This window comes from Amborella trichopoda, chromosome 9, assembly GCF_054954075.1.
Source record: "Amborella trichopoda isolate Santa Cruz 75 chromosome 9, AtrichopodaSantaCruz75HAP2 v2.0, whole genome shotgun sequence".
In the NCBI taxonomy this organism is placed as follows: domain Eukaryota; kingdom Viridiplantae; phylum Streptophyta; class Magnoliopsida; order Amborellales; family Amborellaceae; genus Amborella; species Amborella trichopoda.
Genome location: NC_142344.1, coordinates 16,113,864 through 16,124,192, shown reverse-complemented (window position 1 = coordinate 16,124,192; position 10,329 = coordinate 16,113,864). Strand labels below are relative to the sequence as shown.

At 35.9% G+C, this 10,329-nt stretch overlaps 1 pseudogene; it reads left to right on the top strand.

The window, feature by feature from the left end:
• Positions 1-8,342: 8,342 nt before the first annotated feature.
• LOC105421842 (small ribosomal subunit protein uS9-like) lies at positions 8,343-8,905 on the top strand (annotated as a pseudogene).
• Positions 8,906-10,329: the final 1,424 nt, after the last annotated feature.

Here is a 10,329-nt window from a genome sequence, read left to right as displayed (position 1 = left end):
CTTCACGCGGCCAGCACTTTTCACACTCGATTGGGCACTTTGGCTTATGTCTCTTTTGCGGGTTCGGCAATCTCATGATGGGCTCCAGCAAGTGAAGAGCAGTCTGGCAAATGGTTCCCTCGGTCAAACACTATTTTAAAGGGTATTTTTGCTCAAAACATTATAACTTTTTGTTTTGTTTTGGAGCGTATTTACTATATCATTGTACCCTCCCTCCTCTCTTGTCTCACTTTTTTTCACCTCGAAATGGATATTAATAATTTTACTTATACGAAATGAGGATTCTCTCTTCCTCCTTATACCTCTCGCCCAACCCAAATCATCTCGCTTCCTCTCTCTCTCTCATCGTGAGCAACGCACCATCACCGTCCTCTTTTGTGGATATGCTCTCTCATCGAGAAAGTCTTTATTTGGTACAAGTAAAATTGTTAATACTAAATTTTGGATGAAAAATATGAGAAAAGAGGACGGAGGGTATGATGATATATTTAGTCAAAATTTAATGCCTTCTGAATAAAAGAAAATGGGGAGCGGCTATCATGATATTGAAATAAAAATTGGGGTTCTATACAAATTTTTATTTTATTTTATTTGTGTTGAAGGGATGTATTTAACACACTCATGCGGAATATTATCCGTTTACACTCTTAAGAAAAAGTACTAGTTTGGAAACTTCTTTCGACCTAAAATTTGTAATGATTTTAGGATCACTAGATGAATATTTTAAAAAGATGAAACTTAGATTTAGAATCCTTAAAAACTTAGATTTCATTGCCTAAAAATTGGACACTTTTTGTTCAATTTTGAGACATTATTTTATCAAGAACATATAGAGTGCCTACGAAATTTTCCTCCTCCTTTAGGGTGCGTTTGTTTTTCTGAAAGATATCTTTTGGAAAGTTGAATATTTTGTGCCGGAAGGTTTAAATAAATTCTAGATACTGTGTTTGATAACACATACACACACACACATTTATATATATATAAGAAAATGCTGAGATTAGACCACTAGCTCATATGAACATATGAGCCCAATGGGCCATATTGAATCTGGGCCTATCTGACGTGCACGACTTTATTTTGTATTTGAATTTTAATTTTTTTTTTTACGAATCCAAATAACTTGAAATTTTAGGCATCTATTCTTCTCATCAAGGCGCACCTAATAAAAAATATTTTAAAAATAATTCATAAAAATACATTGATCAAAATACCCTCGAAACGTTTTAAGGATATTTTGGTTAATTTATTTCTAGTAAATTATTTTTTTGATATTTTTATTAGATTCTCCTATTTTTTAATAATACAAGCCTAAAATTTTAAATTATTTGGATTCATAAAAAAAAATAAATTAAAATACGAAATGAAATCGTGACCGTCAGATCGGCTCGGATTCAATCTGGACCATTGAGCTCATATGAACACATATGTTCACATGAGCTAGTGGGCTAATCTCAGCCTTTTCCACACACACACACACACACATATATATATATATATATATATATATATATATATATATATATATATATATATATATATATATATATATATATATATATATATATATATATATATATATATATATATAGAAAAAGCTTGGGTGAGCCCACTAGCTCACAGGAAAAAATGAGCCTAACGATCTGACGATCACGGATATCCAGTAGTGTTTGAATTTTAATTTTTTTTTCTACAAATCCAAATAAATTTAAATTTTAGACCTGTGTTCTTCTAATCAAGCCGCACCTAACAAAATTATAAAAAAAAAATTTGTAGAAAACATTTGGCCAAAACCTTTCAGGGGTATTTTGGACAATTTATTTCATGTAAAATATTTTTTTTATATATTTTTTGAAGATTCACCTATTTTTTATGTATATACACTCCAAATTTTAAGTGATTTTTACTTGTATAAAAAATATTAAAATTCAAATACTACCAGACATCCGTGATTGTCAAATCAGCCCATATACAATCTGGGCTATTAGGCTCATTTTTTCTTGTGAGCTAGTGAGCTCACACCCTAGCATCTTTATATATATATATATATATATATATATATATATATATATATTTATAGGAAAAAACTAAAAGACACTTAATGAATAATAATATAGTCATCGGGTGGTTTAAAATAAATATCACTATTTAAATTTCAATTTTTTTTAGAAATCAGATAACGAAATTTTATATATGTGTGTACTTAAAAATATGGTGCACAATATAAAAATGTAAAAATTTGTATTAGTTATAGATATGAAATATTTTGATTTAAAATAAGATTTGGTTTCCTATCTAATAGGAGATCTAGATAATGTTTAAATTTGATTGCATTTTAATTTTAAAAAAGAGTTGGACCTGGATCAAAATCTAAGGGGAGAAAGTTCCTATCTTTCTACCCAAAAGCATGATTTCTGATGAGTGAGATGTATGACTCTGATTAAATATCTCTCACCCCATAGATTTCTTATTTATCCTAAATGTCTACTTGAAAATTGGATAACGCATGCTTAAATTGAAATTCTATTCAAAATAAAAAATAGATCATATTTCTATTTAAACAAGATTTTAGCCTTTTCTCTCATTAGAAGAGATTTCTCTTTCAAACCCTAGATATTGTTTTCTCTCTAAGGCCCAATTTTTTTTCTCCATGATATCTCTCTCTCCACCCTAAATTTTCTCTCTCCAAAAGAAGCTAAAAGTCACGTACCTCCTCTCTTTACCCATAAGGAGGTACGCCACTCTCTCCTCTATATTTGTGTTAAAGAAAAATATAGATGGTGCTACAATGAAATCCTAGAGTAATGGTCTATTGTATTTTGAAGAAAACAAGGGAGAAACCTAGCTTTTAGAGAGATCAACTCACAGATTCGACCCAATTTTGTTCCTAAATAATTTCTATAAACCCTAGTTAATTTTTGAGCTGTCTAAAACCCTATAACAAAGAAGTATTACCTACAATGCTATCCTATCTCATAATTTTTAATAACACTTTAAGGAGTAAAAAGACACTATCAATAAGTGAATCAGGTTTGGGGTGTACCAATACCTAGTAGGATAACTCCAGATATCTTCCAGTAAGTCTTTCCAATAGTTTTAATTAATTTTTAGTATTATTTTTTATTTTCTATGAATTTTCAAGAATTTATTTTGTGCTAAAAATTATAGTGGAAGTTTATTTTAAGTTCTTGGACTGTTTCTATTTTTCTTAGTGTAGACACCTCGATCCCAATCAAAGAAGCTTTGGAAGACCAAAGTACCCTGGGCAAACCCCTTAATACTTGAACCACTCACACCTGTCTTGACCCATCTGACCTCCATGTGCCCCACATTGCTCAGCTGAGCCCAAAGCTCTAAAGAAGAAAAGCAAGATAGGGCAAATCGGAACCCATGAGTACCTAGTTGAAGGCATTTCAAAAGTAAAAGGTCCCGACGCCATTGCTAGTGGCGTCGACGCAACTCTCAAAGGTGGCATCAGGAAGATAATGAACCTACACTCTCTCTTTGTCATCTAAGATTTTGAAGCTGATAAAAGACCAGGAACCCCTTAGGGCTCTTTGAACCAAGTAATTGTCAGGAAAGTTGTTTCTTATGTTTTGGGGGTCCATTTCAATGTCACAAACCTTTTTTCTCCTACACCAAAAGTCTCTTTTGTATTTTTATGAAAGAAAAGAGGGAGAAAATGAAAGAAAAGAGGGAGAAAGTAAAAGAAAAATGATTCTTTTTGTCTTTTTTTATTTGATTGGATCAGAAAGAAACTTTGGAATTGCTGAATGAAAAATTCAAAAGCAACTGAACCATCATAGTATTTTTTACTCCTTCGAGAAAAAAGGTGGTAAGACACAAAAGCGACACGAATAGACAGAGAAGGGCCCGATGACGACACCCCTTGGACCTGTGTTAGGCCCCCTGACAGTCAAAATGAGAACAAGTTAGATGTACGACCCTGTATTGCATGCTAGTACAGATTAACGTGTGTCGGTGGGTATTGACATATCAGTACGGAAGGGCGTGCCAACCTTAGATTAGTCAAGAAAACGTCAAATTAGTTGACGATTGTACGATGGAGTCCAAATGGTTAACTAACACCATCACAGCTCAGAACGGCGCCAAAGGAAGTCAGAATGCAACATACTCTGATTGGTCCAATAATTTTACGAAATAACGCCTGGAAGATAGCATGTGGCCGATTTTGTTGTGAAGTGGCCCCAACTGGCGCTAACGCCATTGCCAGTGGCAGCAAGATTTTGCCACTCAATCCACAAAGTTGTACCCATGCGAGATCACGTGATTTTGCAACAATTAATTCTATTGACCGTAATTAATGCTAATTAGTGTGAGTTTGATGTCATTGCTAGTGGCGCCAAAGTGACAAAATTTGAAGGGCCAATGTGAACCAAAAATGATCCAATGGTGATTTTAAGATTGTTTTTCCTGTAAATAAGGCACTTGACATTGAGTTTCAGGAGCAAAACTTTCATATTAAGTGCCTAAGCTTTGTCCAAGGGCCGGGATTTTTACAAAAGCACAAAAGCTCTGTCAAACCAAACCTAGACTGAGCCCGAACCCTATCTAATCCTTAAAACCCGCACTCTTACACTACTAAAGCTACACTTTAACTTGAAGGTGGTCCAGATAATTTGACCTCCCAGGCCCTCTTCCACCTATATGCACTTTCCCGTTTAAACCCGAAGGAACGGGATTGACCGTGCAATAATCTACTCTTATTGGCGCTGGCTCTGGCTCTGGCTCTGGGCGTCGGGCCTAGGGGCTCAGTCTCTAGTATCATTTCTTTCTCCTTTTATCTTCTTTTATTGTCATTTATTAATCTCATTTAATCTTGTTTCCCATGTTTTTTTTTGCTATTAATGAGCATTGTGTAATTCTTTCGTTGTATATGTATTAGCCTCTTTAGTTTATTTATTGCTTTATTCTATTCTTTTTCTATTTCTAAAAAAAAAAATATTCATTAAACCTCATCATCTTTTCATTAAACAACTTCAAAACCTCTCTTGAACTCCAAGGTTAAGGCGTACGAGAAGCCAGCTTTGCTGATGGTCCGAGCGGGATACGACGTTGTGGTCCGATTCTTGCCTGGAACATAATTTGACTTGGCCCTTTCTCTATTAACTTTTCGGCATGTTTTCACCCGAAATCAAGGTGGGGACCAAGTTCCCTACCCTCATTTTTTAGTATAAACACTTGACAGTAAAAATAAATATCCTAAATCAGATTGACATGACTAAACCCTTATGAAAGTAAACCAGCTAACTATTCCTAAGGGCTCGAACATCTTGATAAAGATAAGAATAAGAAAAGAATTATATGGTTCGGTGTATTTGCCTACATCCAAGAGAATGGAGATTGATTGTTATTATCACATAACTCCTTGTTTCCCTTACATTATATACATTACAACTTCAACATAGAGATAAAAGTAAAAAATAGAAGGTGATAGAGGTGATAGAGAGAAACTCCAGATTTTGAGGTAACCGATATATACAACTTGTCAACAAGGTTACAGTCAACTATTCCGATACTCCCCATCAAGTTGGTGCGCAAAGATTGAAAGCACCTAACTTATTAAGAATTTCTTTAAATTTCTCCTTCCCGATAGGTTTTGTAAAAATGTATGCAAGTTGGTTTCCACTGTTGATGTAAGGAGTTTGAATGATCTTGTCTTGAATACAGTCAGCCTCAATATGCATAATTCATTCATGGAACACAGGGTTTGATGCTATGTTAATAGCGGCTTGCTTATTACAAGGGAGCTTAATTGGAGTGGAGTTTTTGAAACCAAGATTCTGAAGAAGCGCCTTGAGCCAGATTAGTTCACACACTGCAGAACCCATAGCTCGGTATTCAGCTTCAGCATTAGATCTAGCTACAACGCTTTATTTTTTACTCTTCCAAGTGACTAAATTTCCTCCAATAAAAGTACAAAATCCTATAGTGGATTTCCTATAAGAAGGATCTCCTGCCCAATCAGCATCACAATATCCCATAATATTAGTATGGCCATTTTTCTTCATTAGAATTCCATTTCCTCGAGAACTTTTAAGATACTTTAATATCCTTTTGACAACTTCCATGTGTGTGGTGCAAGGTCCATGCATGAACCGACTAACTAGACTCACAACATGAGTGATGTCTGGTCTAGTGATAGTTAGATAAATTAATTTTTCCACAAGTCGTTGATATCTTGAAATATCTTTGATTGGTTCTCCATCATCAAGAGTTAATTTTTTATTTATTTCAACTGGTGTTTCAATAGGACGAGCGCTTAATTTACCAATTTCTTTTAGCAAATCCAAAGTATATTTTCTTTGAGACATGAAAGTGCCCTTTTTTAGTATGCAACTTCAATACCCAAAAAATACTTTTCTCGAGATCTTTTAGATAAAAAACATGATGAAAAGTTGGGAAAACTTGATCCTTAGTTTGCAAAAGATAAACCCAAGTAGTTCTTGAGATCATCATTAAAAGTTAAAAAATAATGGTGTCCTCGATATGAGGGGATAGGTGCAGGTCCCCATACATCAAAATGAATCAGATTAAAAGAAGTCGAGGAAATCCTACTTGAACTCTTAAAAGGAAAACGAGTATGTTTAGCAAACTGACAGGTATCACAATTTTCATACTCCAAATGCAAATGAGGAAAGAGAACTCTTTGTACTCCATCTGAAGGATGACCAAAACGTCAATGTCACCACTGGCTCTTTGTTACCTTCTTATTATTAGAAACCAACGCTTTTGAATGGATATCCAATATATAAAGACCTTGTTCTAACCGACCCTCACCAATCATCCTCCCTGTGGCCTGGTCGTGAATTGGTAGGAGAGAAAATAACATTGCAATTAAGATTTTGTGTAATTTTATTAACAAAAAGGAGGTTTGATGAGAAATCAGGTCAGTACAGAACATCAGTACTAGGATGATTGTGAGAAACTATTGTTTTTCCACTTCCTTAACAGAAACCATGGACCCATTAGCAATAGTAACATGAGTCTTTTTTTGAGCGGTATGATATTGAGTTAGAACTTGTTTAGATCCTGTCGTATGGTCAGTGGCATCAGAATCAATAATCCAAGAAGATAAAGAATGATAAAGTAAAAAAGAGTTACGTAGCTCACTACTGAAACTTTGGGAATTAGATGCAACATAAGCCTTACCAAAATTTTGAAGGAGTTGAGCCAATTTATCAAGGGTTTGTTGAGTATTGTTCTCAGCCTGATTGGGCATCTTTCTTTTTGTTTGGAATTGTATTTTTTTTTTTGGATGCAATTTCCAACAATTTTCTATTGCATGCTCTTTCTTTTAGCAGTCAGTACAGTAAGGTTGATTTCCATTCTTCCCTTTGCTATGAGAAAAAGTATTCTTAGATGGTAAGGCTTTTCTAGGCCCTTCAATACTTTCAGATTTCAAGATAGAGTGATCAAATACATCAATTTTATTTTTAGCATCATCTGACATTACAACACATCGTGTCTCTTATCTAGAAAGAATGGAACAAACAGTGCTAAAATCTGGCATGGTAGGTGTTGAGAGTACCTAACTCTGACATTTTCATACTTAGGACCCAAAGCCGAAAGCAAGGCAAATGTCATTTCTTGGTCCTTACGAGTTTCAAAAGTGTTTATATTAGTTGTAGCAGGCAGATAATAATCAAGTTCATCATACAAGCCACTCACAGTCCCAATTAATTCTCAAACAGATTGTTCTCCCTTTTTTAAATGCATAATATATTGTTTAATTTGATATATCTTGGAAGCATTATTTAAGTTGCCATATAATTCTCTGACTTTATTCCAAATGGCATTAGTAATAAAAAGAAACTGAAGCCCTTTGGCTAATTTTCTTTCTATTTAATTCAACAACCAAAACCTTACGAGGTCATTGTTTGTTTGCCATTCCTCATAACTAGAGTCATTTTTGTTTGGAGCCTTCTTTTTTGACCTAGTTAGGTAAGGCAACTTTCTTTTTCCACTAATAAACATTTTTGCAAAATTGGACCAAAAAAGATAAGTGCTCTCACCCTTAAAAAGTTCTGAAGTAATTTTCAAATTTGGGTTGGATTCATTTGAGTTTGAATTTTCAGCCATGAAGAAAATAAGTGTAGCCCAAAGAAAATTACTGACCTTGGAAAATGCACACAAGTAGCTGAAGAATTAATCCACAACACTGAAATACCCAAAAACAAAAATGCAAACGTTGTCACTCTCACGATCAATATGCAAGCCCACGGATATCACGGTAAAGGAAAGCACAATGAAATAGGGGAAGCCGCAGCAGAGGGGCTGCCCCAAAGAGAGAGAGTGAGGGAAAGCTTGAAGCTTCATCAATGGCGATTGAAGCACTACAGGATGTTGAGTCCCACCAATGCTTTGGACGAAAGAAATAGCAGTGGCGATGACCTACTGTAAAAGAGGCCGATGTCTCATCAAGATCAATGACTGTCCTATCGAACTTATGAGCTCCGACATCCTTCGTTATAAGGCTTATGAACCTATCTTAGTTCTTGGTCGCCATCGGTTTGCAGGCGTCAACATGAGGATTAGGGTCAATGGAGGAGGTCAAACCTCTCGAATCTATGCCATTAGGTAGAGCATTGCTAAGGCTCTGGTTGCTTTCTACCAGAAATACGTTAATGAGCAATAGAAGAAGGAGATCAAAGGCTCTGCCTGCTTTCTACCAGAAATACGTTGACGAGCAATCGAAGAAGGAGATCAAAGATCTGTTGGTGAGGTATGATTCTGTGAGCCTAAGAAATTTGGAGGTCGTGGTGCTCGTGCTCATTTTCAGAAGTCATATCGTTACAGCGAGAAAGAAAGGAGAAATATTGGTGTTTGGGGTTTAGGGTTTGAGTTCTACAACCCTAGAGACCGGAAAAATTTTCCGCTCTGATACCATGTTGATAAAGATAAAAACAAAGAAAAAATTATGCGGTTCGGCATAGTTGCCTACATTCACGAGAAGGGAGATTGCTTGTTATTATCATATAACTCCTTGTTTCTCTTACATTATATATATTACAACTTCAACGTAGAGAGAAGAGTAAAAATAGAAGGTGATAGAGGTGATAGAGAGAAATCCCAGATTTTGAGGTAACCGATATATACAAATTGTCAACACGGTTACATTAAACTATTCCAACAGAACATCACATTGCCCATTGGGCCTTGAGCTCTTACTTGATCGCAAATTAGTGACCATTATAGAGAATACTCTCCCTTTGGCCTACAAGGTGAGAGATAAACTAAGTGGTGCCACTAGCACTACAACCAAGTCCATAAGTATCGATCAGTGTCTATGGCTTCATAATGCAATCATGATCTCATCGATATGGGTCAAATTACGGTAAATGAGACTGAATAAAAGTCCGTCCAATTGCAAAACTAAAAACTCAAGATCTCTAATGATCCTCTCCCAAAGCATGACCCTGCTCCAAAAGCAACAAATGGTACCCATGACCCATTGCCATTATAGATTCTGAGACTGTTGAGCAACAAAATCACACAATCCTTAATATATCCTACAATGAAGATATCCAACCAAACCTCACTCACCATATTACAAGTGAAGATCAACTTTAAGGTTGGCATGACCTCAATAGTTCAGAAATCTCAATGATGTAGAACTCTTTACCGACTTCCATCTCCATTCAAAGCAAGGAACCTGATATCCATCCCTCACTAGCAGCAATCATCCTTAATAGCGTGGCTCCCCTTACCATCTCTGGTGGCTCTGTGAACCCTCCAATGGCCGCAATCACATCACCCATGCAATTCCCTCCTCTTGGTCTCTCTGACAGTTTTGTAAACTCGCTCACAAAACAGGGGCAAACCTACAAATCAACAATACTTTCTACCCTTGAAGGAAGGATGTCGTAGTCTACCTCGAAACAAACCATTGTTTTGCAACCCACACAAGAGGTTCAACAGTGTTCCTCTAAAATACAACTTGAGCACTTACAGTGGATTCAACTTCCATGTCTGTTCTTGAGCTGAAATCTAGCTCACCAATTCATAGGGAGCAAATAGAAAATGTTATATGCGTGATGCACGTCAGAGTCCCTTCTGACTTGATCTTTTTGGAAAGACAGGTTAAAGGACCTCGAAGACCATGAGGAATACCATGAAGTTCCTTACCACTCTTCATAAGCGCTTGTGTTGTGCCCTAATATTAGGGGTGGCAACGGACCCGACTAGACGTGGACCCGACAGGTATACCCGACCTTGGGTCCGGGTATGGCGTCCAAAATTTGGACTTGAATACTACTTGGGATTGGGTCCAGCTGGACCTGACCCGTACCCATACTAAGAACATTT